Source organism: Suricata suricatta, chromosome 6 (assembly GCF_006229205.1).
Source record: "Suricata suricatta isolate VVHF042 chromosome 6, meerkat_22Aug2017_6uvM2_HiC, whole genome shotgun sequence".
Lineage (NCBI taxonomy): Eukaryota > Metazoa > Chordata > Mammalia > Carnivora > Herpestidae > Suricata > Suricata suricatta.
The window spans coordinates 38432622-38445170 of NC_043705.1; the positions used below are offsets into that span (position 1 = coordinate 38432622).

Consider the following 12549-nt stretch of genomic DNA (forward strand, 5'->3'; position numbering starts at 1 on the left):
TTGCTTTTATTGGAATTCATCAGCCCATAACTTTCAGGGACAAAGGCCTCTTTCTTGGACATGAACCAGAAGTCTGGAAGGGAAATTGTGTGGTTCTGAGTTCTGCTGAAGCTTTAAACCTGTGGCAAGTTGTTTTAGTTCTGGTTCTGCAATTACTTAAAGTCTACTTTTCTTATCAATCAAGCAAGCTTCAAATTTATTCTTCCTTTGCAATTCTGTGATTTTTCACATTTGGAAAAATAAAAAATACAGCATGGTTGTGAATTATTTCCAAAAACAGGAATTATCTTTGTCAAATGAGTTCTAAACCAGGAAGCTTAGCAAGAGGACTCCTCCTGGGTGTTCCCTGTATCCAGCCTAGCTGGCATCACACATGAAGTATCCAAGGCTGCAGCTTCCTCCCAGAGGAGGCTTAGTCCAGTCAAAGGGCAAGGTCCTTCCAAAACTTTCTCCCAGACAATACACATAGGACAACTTATTGTGAAGTTCAGTTTGTATAAGTTAATCTCAAATATCAATTAACTCTCAAAATACAACTTCACAGAGCTAAAACAAACAATCCTAAAATTTTTATGGAACCAGAAAAGACCCAAAATAGACATAGCAATCTTGAAAAATAAAACTGAAGCTGGAGGCATCACAATCCTGGACTTTTAAGATGTATTACAAAGCTGTAATTATCCAGACAGTATGGTACTGGCACAAAAGCAGACACTCAGATCAATGGAACAGAAAGAGAACCCAGAAATGGACCCACAAATGTATGGCCAACTAATCTTTGACAAAGCAGGAAAGAATATCCAATGGAATAAAGACAGTCTCTTCAGCAAATGGTGCTGGGAAAACAGGACAGCGACCTGCAGAAAAACAAACCTGGACCACTTTTTTACACCATACACAAAAATAAACTCAAAATGGATAAAAGACCTAAATGTAAGACAGGATGCCATCAAAATTCTAGAGGATAAAGCAGGGAACAACCTCTTTGACCTCGGCCACAGCAACTTCTTACTTAACATATCTCCGGAGCAAGGGAAACCAAAGCAAAAATGAACTATTGGGACCTCACCAAAATAAAAAGCTTCTGCACAGTGAAAGAAACAATTAGCAAAATTAAAAGGCAACAGATGGATTGGGAAAAGATATTTGCAAATGACATATCAGATCAAGGGTTAGTACCCCAAATCTATAAAGAACTTATCAAACTCAACACCCCCAAAACAAATAATCCAGTGAAGAAATGGGCAAAAGGCATGAATAGACATTTTTCCAAAGAGGACATCCAGATGGCTAACAGACACATGAAAACATGCTCATCACTCATCATCAGGGAAATACAAATCAAAACCACAATGAGATACCACCTCACACTCATCAGGATGGCTAACATTAACAACTCAGGCAACAACAGATGTTGGCGAGGATGTGGAGAAAAGGATCTTTTGCACTGCTGGAGGGAATGCAAACTAGTGCAGCCACTCTGGAAAACAGTATAGAGGTTCCTCAAAAAATTAAAAATAGAGCTACCCTACAACCCAGCAATTGCACTCAAAAGGGCACATGCACTCCAATGTTTATAGCAGCCCTATGTACAATAGACTAAGTATGGAAAGAGCCCAAATGTCCAACTATGGACGAATGGATAAAGAAGATGTGGTATATATATATATATATGCACACACAATGGAGTATTACTCGACAATAAAAAAAAGAATGAAATTTTGCCATTTGCAACTATGTGGATGGATCTGGAGGGTATTATGCTAAGCAAAATTAGTCAGAGAAAGACAGATATACAACTTCATTCATATGAGGAATTTAAGATACAGAACAGATGAACATAAGGAAAGGGAAGCAAAAATAATATAAAAACAGAGAAGAGGACAAAACATAAGAGACTTTTAAATATAGAGAACAAACAGAGGGTTGCTCAGAGGGATTATGGGAGAGGGATGAGCTAAATGGGTAAGGGGTATTAAGAAATGTACTCCTGAAATCATTGTTGCACTATATGCTAACTAGTTTGGCTATAAATTAAAAAAAAAATAAATTAACTTAATAAATCTCAAAATACATTCCTTAGAATCACATTTATTTGCTTATTATTGACTTAATGTTCATCCAGAAAGCTAAATGGATCCTAGGAAAATGTAATTAATTTAAAAGGATGCGTTTTCAAAGCAAAACAAATAAAATATTTAAAGGGTCATATATGATGATTTCAGAGAGGACTAGATATGGACATAAAGATAGTGACACATTGATGTTGAGTTTGTCTTTCCCAGTCTTCCCATACCAAACAGGAAGACTGCAGAAGTATCTTATCATCCTTAGGTATTTGTTCAATGAATAGAAGTGTCTAGCAGTACAGAACACTTTAGGCACTGAGTGATGCTAAGGAAACCTAACAAGTTTCTTAGGTGAGAATACTGCTGCTATTTGGGAAGATTTGAGAATATACAGGTCCTAAAAATGTAAACACAACTCCAGGGACTTTTTAGAGTCAACTTTTTAAATGCAAGGAAACTATGAGTTAGAATGGTCTCACTCCTGTTGCTGGGAGCTCCTCAGCATTTACTGTTCTGAAGTTCACCCTACCTTCCCTGTCCAAGTCTGATTTCAGAAAAAGATTTGGCAAATTCATTCTCCCTGAGTTTCAGTAACTGAGTTTACTGTGATACATTAGTCTGTTTTAATATACAGACTCTTCTGTTTACTTTTTAATAGTGTTTAATATCTTTTTTAAAAAGTTTATTTATTTTGAGAGAGAGAACACAAGCAGGGGATGAACAGAGAGAGAGAGAGAGAGAGAGAGAGAGTCCATCCCAAGCAGGCTCCTCATTGTCAATGCAGAGCCCAATGTGGGGCTCAAACTCACAAATTGTGATCTCAATGACTTGAGCTGAAATCAAGAATCAGACACTTAACTGACTGAACCATCCAGGTGTCCTCCCTTTTTAATGTTTATTTATTTAAGTAATCTCTACACCCAATGTGGGGCTTAACTTCACAACACTGAGATCAAGAGTTGAGAGCTCTATCCATTGTGCCAGCCAGGTGCTTTCCAATAGGGTTTAATGTCTTAACCCAGGGTAATATATTTATAATTATAGAATTAAAAACATCAGTTAGATGAAAACAAGTATTCTTATAAAAGAAAAAAATACTTTCTAGCAGAATTAGACTGTTTACCTCACCTATTTTTATTTAAGACCCAGTATTTGATCATTCAGTAGTATTTCAGCCATGTTACATATTAAGAATGGCTAGCACAAAGCAAGGAGATGGAAATTGCTAATGTACCAATGAATTTAACCCTGCAAATCTTGCAGCAGCTTGCTTAGGACTTAAGCTAAACCAGGTATTCAAATATCAATTTATGTTTGCAAAGATTCAAAGTTTAACTACTTCTGTCTGTTGAAATAAAAATAACCATTCTGCATTCATAGGATTAAATAGATTTTTTTCTGATAGTTAATGTAATAAGTTCTATACTTTGACAATAATCCTTGGGCTGGGTTCTCATTGGTATTTCCATTAAATTATTACTTATTGAAGATCAAAGAGATCATTAGTATTTTTTTTTAATTTTAATGTTAATTCATTTTTGAGAGAAAGACAGAGTGTGAACAGGGTAGGGGCAGAGAAAAAGAGACAGAGAATCCAAACCAGGCTCCTGGCTCCAAAGCCATCAAGCATAGAGCCTGACATGGGACTTGAACCCACGAACCGTGAGATCATGACCTGAGCCGAAGTCTGATGCTTGGCCGACTGAGCCACCCAGGCACCCCAGGACCTTTTTAAATTGAGGTTAATTAACATACAGTGTTATATTTATTAGTTTCAGGTGTACAAAATAATGATTCAACAGTCCCACTGGTACTTTTTAGAATAGTGTTAATAGTATTATGGATATATTCTCCAGGCTCCATGTTTCCATGTTTATGGGTACATTTCCCATCTCTCTAAATTGCTTACACCTAAGTGACTTAATACACTGTGAATGTATGTTTAGTGCATTTTAAAATATGTGTCCAGAAATGTGTGTGTTAGAAGCAGACTGGACCCTTGAATACTGCAGATTGGCCTCATTTCTGCAAATCTTCAGTGTCTTATGCATAAACTGCATTGTAGACTTACAAGATGCCTGCCATGTACAAGTTTAATGTCCTCATTTTGTTTTAAATTCCAAATTCCCAACAGGAAAGTAACCATTATAGTAACAAATCTCAGAGTCTTGTTTGCTTTGCTTTATAAATTCCTAACCTTTTCCTCATGTAGCAGACAAGTATGCAAGGCTCAGGTTAGGTCAACAACAGAGTCAAGGTTAACTGTGAGAGAGTGGAGAGTGACATGGGAAAGAATCCAACCAGTCAAACATCAAAACATCAATAGGCAACTTATACCAATGTTAACATTAGCCATAACCTCAGTGCACTTGCACTTAGTATGTTTTGTTAATAGATTCTAAGACTCTTAATGTCTGTTTTTTCCTTTTGCCACAGGGAGGGGATGTCATTGTTCTTAATGCACTGCACCTTCTGCTGGAGATAATTCTGTTCTTGTCCTCCAGAATAGCTCATAAATTGTATCTACTGAATTACAGTGTATAAGAGTTAACAAAATGGTTTTCCATTCCTTGGGAAGCCTTGGTAGGAATAACTACTTAAGAGAAGTGATTAAAGGTAAAACTTGCTTTAAGCACAGAGCAACAGTGGACTCCTAAGCTTTTTCATTTACAATTGGAATTTTGTTTACTTTTGGCTCTATTAATTCATAGGTCTGAGAAAAATGCAGCCCTCAGCTTATGTTACCAAGGTTAACTATAGAAGAGAGAGATGGGAGCAAGCTTAGAGACCACAGCCTCTCTTGGCCATATATCTATCTGACAAGAGCTACTCTGCTATTCCAAGTCTACTCCTGTGCTTGAAGGAAAAATACCTTCACATGAGGGATGAAGTCTTATAAGAACACATTTGGCTTCACTTTCACACAGATTTCCTGCTCAGAGTTTGTCAGGTTAACTTAACCTCAGAGGATCCCAGGGCTTCTAAAGTAGAAAAAACTGTTTATAATCAAATAATTTGGGGAACAATTAGGCTGAACAAAATGGAAAATAATTATCTTTATTGAAGAGTCATTAATAATTATTCCTGTGTCCGCTGTAATTCTCCAAGAGTAGATGATCATCTCCTAAGGATATCTGACCTTGGAAGACTTTTTTTTTATTCAGAATATCTCTAAAAATCTCACCTTCTCCACGGAATCAAGTCACAGTCAAATTTTAATTGAAAACCTGTTTCAGTCATTCATATTCACTTTAGCATAAATCAGAACCTTGATTTTCCTGAGCTGGTTGAATTCCACGACTGATATCACTTTGGACCAGATCTATAGCCAGTTCTAATATCCTATCACATAAGGCTGTCATCAGTGTAAGAGATAAGGTGCACACATGAGCCTGTTAAATTCTAAAGGTTATAAAACAACCTCAGAAGCATTCTCGTTATTTGATTATTAAGAGTTTCAAGCCCCAGCAAAACTGAGGATTCAAGGAAGAAAGAGAAGTCTGTGGGAAAGCTTGGCAGCTGCCACAGTGACATATTCCTTGGAATATTAAGAGTAGAACTCTTATTTCCTGACTTGCCTAAAGAACACCTTACGAATCTGTCACCCAGGAATTTACCTAATATTCTTTTACCACTTCTCAGGGATACTGTAGTGTTACTATTAAATACTTAAAAAAATATTATGTTTATTTGAACAAAAATGATACTATTAAGTCTTTAAGGGATGCTACAATATTAGGTTGATGCTTTCTGTTATAAAGAGGTTCAAGTTAGGAGAAAATAATGGATACTTCCTGATTAAACCCTGGTCTGGCAAGGCTTTTTACTGGCAGAACCTAGCGGTTGTGTTTTACATCCACGAGGCTAGAGGGAGGAAAAAGGTAAGAGAAGGATGGGACAATTCACCAGTCTAATCAGATCAGGTCAATTCTAGCCCTGGGTCCAGCTGAATCAGAACTGGCAACTTAAAGAGCAATGGTATGCATACCTCATCAATTTTATCAAATCAATCATCTTCCTTTAAAAGGATCTAGACCTATCTATATCTGAAATTTAGAACTGGAAGATATTTAGAGATCATTTAGTACAAACTCTCGTATTAGAAACTAGGAGACTGAGGCCTTTTTGTAAGATACCCTAAAAGTGGCTTCTGGACCAAAGTACAGTATCTCTGAGAAGCAGGCATGGAATGTGCTTTTCCACTATAGCAATAAACATGTTTCTGATAGGAGACCACAGATCTATAGATTTCCCATGGTTTTTTATAGTTAAGACAAACCTATGTACTTATTATACATCATCTTGCTTTTAAAATCAGTAAAGGGCTAAATGTGTAGGAAAAACATGAAAAGATACAAGAAGTAACTTTGCCCAGAGATGCAAACAAGACGGTAGAAAGCTGGCAATAATATTCTGATCTATACACAGACACAATAACTTCCTGATGAAAGAAGATGGTCTTCCCAAATGAGTGCCTCTGTGACACTTGGGTTACATAATGATGCACCAGTCCAGAGCAATCTGTTTTAATAACAGTTTACTTCCTTTGAGACTTTTGCTTCTGGTAAGGATAGAGAAGGATGCCAAAGATTGTCCTTCCTTAGGTAACAACACAAAAGTCCCAGATAAAATAAAAATTAAATTTTTCTACAAGGCAGGGGATGTGGGGTGAATATAATGAAGCCTTGATGAACTTAACTCCAAGAGAAGTAAGCTTTTTATAGGTAAGTAGAGAGCTGTGATAGCTTCTACATAGAGGGGCACCTGGTCTGAGTACAGACAGAACCTGGGACGTAAAGACCTTTCAGGGATCGAGGGCAATTGGCCAACTTTGTAAAACAATATTTTCTGGCTAGGATTGGAGTCCTAAGACAGGGACAGAACACTTGGACCAAAAATTCCTCTTCTGATACCACAATAATCCCTCATGAAGTTTGTTAAGAAAAATAGTGTTTGGGGGAGTGATTGTTAAGCAGAGAGAAATTGTACAACTCTGAACATTCTTGAGCCCTGCTAGAGTTTAATCTGAAGGTAAGCAAGCTAAAAATATCTTAAACTTCAGCCAATCCTCACCCAGTTCAATTACTGACATGATCAAATACCGATTTAGGACAAGGGAGGTGGGGTTAACCACAGGTGAAATTGATTCAGTTAAAGCAGTGAGCCAACATAAGTACATTTATATACAAAATTAAAATTATATTGCATACAAGAGAGCAAAAAAAAAAGGAAAACTAAATTTAAGAAAAACTGTCATTAGACACAGATTTGCAGATGATAGTTACTGGAATAAGCAGACACGAACTTTAAAACAACTATTATAAATATATTAAATAATTAACTTAAAATATGATTATATTGAATATAAAAAATGTATAAAAATAAAAACTCTAAAAAAGAACCAAGTGGAATTCTAGAGCCAAAAAATCTGAAATCTCTGAGTGTTAAAAAATCATTGGGTGAAATTAACACTACATGGGAAACTGCCTAAGAAAGGATCGATAAGAAATTACTCAAAATAAAAGTGAAAGAGGAAAAATTAAGGGGAAAAAATTAATTTCAATTATCTTTGGGATAATACCAAGAGATCTACAAGCAATTAGAGTCCCTGCAAGAATTGAGCAGAAAAAATATTTGAAGAAACAATAGCTGAAATTTTTTTAGTTTTTAGAAATTATCAACCCACAGATTTAAGAATGGAGTCTGAGAAACTCAACAAATCACTAATGGGATGATGCAAAGAAAACCACAAGTAGGCATTTTATAGTCAAATATCTTAAAACCATGGAGAACATTTAGAAAGCATTCAGGAAAGAAAAAAGGACGCATTACATACAAGGTAACAGCAATGTAAATGACATCTAACTTCTCATTACAAACAATGCAACTCAGAATACAATAAAGTAGTATCTGTAAAGTCCTAAAAGAAAAAATAAAACAAAACCTGTCAACCTAGCATTTTATATCCATGAATATATCACTTAAACATAACAGTGAAATTGAAGTTATTTTTGGAAAAATGAAATCTGAAATAATTTGTCATAGCACATCTGTACAATAAAAAAGAATACTACAGGAAGATCTTTAGGCCAATGGGAAATGATACCAGATGAAAATTCAGATCTACAGGAAGGAATGGAAAGTGCCAGAAATGATGATTACATGAGTAAATATAAATGATGTATTTTCTCTCGTCTTAATTTATTTGAAAAACAACTGTCATTGAAAGAAAAACTTTTAAAAAATGCATGGTGGGGGTTATAAAATATGTAGAAGTTAAATATATGACAAGAATAACAAAAAATGGGAAGGAATAAGTGCAAGGATACTGCTGTGAATTCTTATATACAAAGTAGCATAACAGTAATTCAAGGCAGAGAGACAGGCAGATATTATTTTTTTCCATTACATATATAAGAAAGTTGAAGCTCAGAGAGGATGTTTGACTTGACCAAGGTAATAAAAAGAGTTAGTGGCCAATCTTAGCCTACAAACCAGATTTGCAGACTCTAGTCTATTGCTTTTAAAGCAAAATTGGGATTAAGCATGGATGCATGGTGGTTAATCCAAGGCTTTATGTAACTAAATAAATCTTATTTCTTAGTCTACAAGGTTTTTCTCTATAATGGCTCATTTTATTTATCTAAGATTCCTCTTCTTTCCCTATGGCTGGCATATTATTTATGAAATTTATTTAAAAAAAAGAAACACGCACAGTTCTGTTTCCTTTCCAGTCTCCTGTCTCTGTTTGGTTTCTCTCCAAGAAATTTACCTCCTCCCACTGACTAAGTCTGGTTATCACTTCCCATGTCAATCAAGAACCAATGAAGAAATGTAAGGATAGCAGAGAATAAGCACAAGGTCTTTAGAGGGGTATTCAAACAGATGCCATAAAAAGTAATGAGAGCCCATCAAGAATAAGAAAATTGTGTCCCTTCAGGTTTCACTGTAATATGAGCTTTTAACCTCTTGGTTTGCATCTATTGTTTCTTGAGTATGATAGGAACTATGTCATCCTGTCTCATCAAGTCAGAGTTTAGCACAGAGCAGGATGACTTGCAGTAATCAACGGCAAAGCATGATTAAAAGTGAAGTTAAAAAAATTTTTTTTTCTCTAACATTCGATTTATTTTTGAGAGAGAGAGAGAGAGAGACAGACAGACAGCATGAGCAGGAGGGTCCAAGAGAGAAGGAGACACAGAATCTGAAGACAGGCTCCAGGCTCTGAGCTGCCAGCACAGAGCCTAATACAGGGCTGGAACCCACGAACTGCGAGATCATGACCTGTGCCAAAGCCAGATGCTCAACTGATTGAGCCACCGAGGCATCCCAATAAAAGTGAAATTTATTCCATCCCTGCTTCTATTTTGAATGCTCTCTGCCTGTCCATTAGCAAAGAGCACTCCATCCAACAGCCCATTTCTAGGAAGAGAACATGGTGGAACCTCTCTTATTAGTTCTCAGCTTTGCATGGGCCAAGAGGAATCCTTTGAAGCCTAGGCTGCAAGAAAAGGCTACTGGGATTTCTAATCCACCCGTATCAAATTGCACCTTTGACATAACCAGGGCTTCCAGGACAGAACAACTGTAAATAGCTCTTCCACAAACCTGAGGGAAAGCAGTTCCATTTCTGTCTTAGCATGTAGTGCACTTCCTATGTGGGTCATTTAGAGGCAGTACAGCCTTGCAGACAGATCAGTCCTTCTAGTTGGACCAATATAAGAGTTTAGAAGGCAATGGGGGGTGTGGGGTGGGAAGAATATTTCAAATATGTCAGTGACCTGCACCTAAGAACTGGAGTTGAGGCGATTCATATGCCCATACAAGATAATGGGAAAGGACCAAAGAGAGTTCTTGGTTCACCTTGATTTAAGAATTAGAGCACCATTCAAAAAAGGACTGTGGAAGAGCAGTCAAGTTCATAGAGACAGGAAGTACAATGATGATTGCCAAGGGCTCAGGGCAAAGGAAATGGGGAGTTATTATTTGGTGGGGATGGAGATTTAGTTTGGGAAGATGAAAAAAGTTCTGAGATGGATGGGGAAGGCAGTAGGACAACAATGCAAATGTACTTAACACCAGTGAACTGTACACTTCAAAATGGTTAAAAAGGTAAATTTTATGTTTGTATATCTTACCACAATTTTAAGAAAAAAAATACAGTGAGTAAATAGGCTGTTGGCCCTAGTTTGTTCAGAAAAATTGATAGGTCAATATTGGTTTTAATATCTGGCAAACCTTATACACTTCCCCAGTGCATCACCCAGATTCTTTCAGCCACCCCTTTCGAGAACATCTGTAGGGAGATACCTCTGTTTGACAGATACTTCTCTTAGATGGTTTTGGGAGTATTTGACAGCCATGACTGATGGGGGAAAAAAGCAGAGAAACAAATGAAAGGTTTTGATGGTGGTGGTGATTCTCAACAAAACCAAATTATTTTAAAAACGAATTTACTTCCTGATATGGGAAGTAGGGTGAGTTAATAGATATGTGCATATATGGGGGGAAATAATTTTTAAGTAGTTGTTTTATCTTCAGTAGATAGTAGGTGGCTTGATTTAGCACATCAGCTATTTAACAAAATGGTTCCTAGTAAAAATATTCTTTAGCAAAAGACTTGGGGTGTCTCCTCAGCACCTCCATTCTTCCGAAGCAATTTGACTTGGGGTGACTTGTTTTGGAAATTTAAAGAAAACTGCCTTGTAAGTATTTACATGAGCAGATTTTGTTTCCCCTTAGGCTGTACAGCTGCCAGCCATTTACTGCCTGCTTGGTCCACGGCAGGTTTTTTTTCCTTTCCCCTCTTGTGGTTCCTACAATAGAAATAATCATTTTTTAAAATGGAAAGGAACCCACTCCCTTTTCATAATCTCAGCTACAGATCTGCTTTTGATTTTTCATGCTTCATTTTGTTCCCTGAAGGATAATTTGGAGGTTTGAGTAATTAACCCAAGACTCATAGGAGGCCGTCTTTCGAAGGCGGGTAATTTTGCTGTGGTGGAGTCGGCCACTGTCAAGCATTAACTTCTTAATAATAAAGCCTTTCAGACCCTCAACTATCTGCACAAAGATGCACTTGAAGCTAGTGGCTTGGCAGAGTGTAAGCGGACTACTTCTATTCTTTCCTTGGACAAAATAGTCCTCTTGATCTCTGGGTTGGAGCTATTTTTATTTTAGTTCAGTTCTTTTTTTGCTTTTTAACTTGGTGAGCAAGTCTTTCACTTATATTTTGATCCCCTGCTTAATCTGTTGCCTTTTTTCAAAAAGACCTGCAAAAAGACACCCTTCCCAATATCCAGTGACCAGCTCCCCCTTTCAGTATATTTAGAATCCTCCCTTTTTAGAAAAGCAGTGACTCAACTCCTGAACTAAATAAGAGTTTGATCACAGTACATTTCCTGCTATTAACATGAAATGGCCCTGGTGCAGGACTGGGGACAATCACACCTGCAATTAACAACCAAATTAGGATGTATCTTTTCTTGGCAAGTAGATCCACCAGAAATTTGAGGACAGCTGCTGCCCTCCCTCCCATGCCCACTCTCCTTTTAGTGCCCCCTCTCAAGCTCTTAGCAGAGAAATGAACCAGAATTTTTGTTTTCTATTTGATAAATCAGTGTATTTTAAGTGATTTGGTAAATACCTACCGAGTGCTTACAATGTAACAGACTGTGGCAGGCAGTGGTCTTTTATCCACTTGTCACCCAGGGTACTGTGCCTGGGACCTCTGACTTTTGAGAAGGATTATGAAACTACTAGGCTTAGTATATTTATGTTATATATTACAATTATTTATAAACATATATATTACAAAATGAATTAATAATTAAATGTCCACTGTAGACATTTAAAAATCCCATTACATTCAAAAGCAGTTTATAGGTAGATTTTTCTCTTTTCAAAGATTACCAAATACTCTATTTGGTTTTTTTTTATGTTTATTTTGGAGAGAGAGAGAGAGCCCATGTGTGTGCACGCAAGTCGGGGAGGGGCAGAGAGTGAGGGGGACAGAGGATCTGAAGGGGGCTCTGTGCTTACAGCAGAGAGCCCGTTGTGGGGCTCTAACTCAGGAACCGTGAGATCATGACCTGAGCTGAAGTCAGACGTTTACCTGACTGAGCTACCCAAATATTCTACTTGTAAGCAAAATTAATTTTTTAGGGCCAAATAACTTCATAAGCACCTTTATTTTAAAATGGTTTCAAATTAAAAATATATGTATATTCACTGTGAGATGTGAAAGTATCAAGCCGTTTACTATGATAAAAGCCTCTGAAGGCTTTAAAACAGCCCAGTGAGAACAGATGAGAGGTTCAGGGGCATCAAAGGAGAGGCCTCTGCCATTCAGAAGTTTACAATCCCCAGGTGGACAAGCATGGCTAGTGCCCTAGTAAAGGGAAGGCCAAGGATGTGCTCCACTCAAGGTCCTAGTATTGTCTCTACAGCTTTGATGCTCTTTGGATATTTGAAGACATTT

General features: G+C 37.1%; 1 long non-coding RNA gene across 1 annotated transcript in view; it reads right to left on the minus strand.

Moving 5' to 3' along the window:
• LOC115294394 overlaps positions 1 to 12549 on the minus strand; it is a 91413-nt gene that overhangs the window by 27260 nt on the left and 51604 nt on the right. The gene's annotated exons all lie outside the window — the stretch shown is intronic.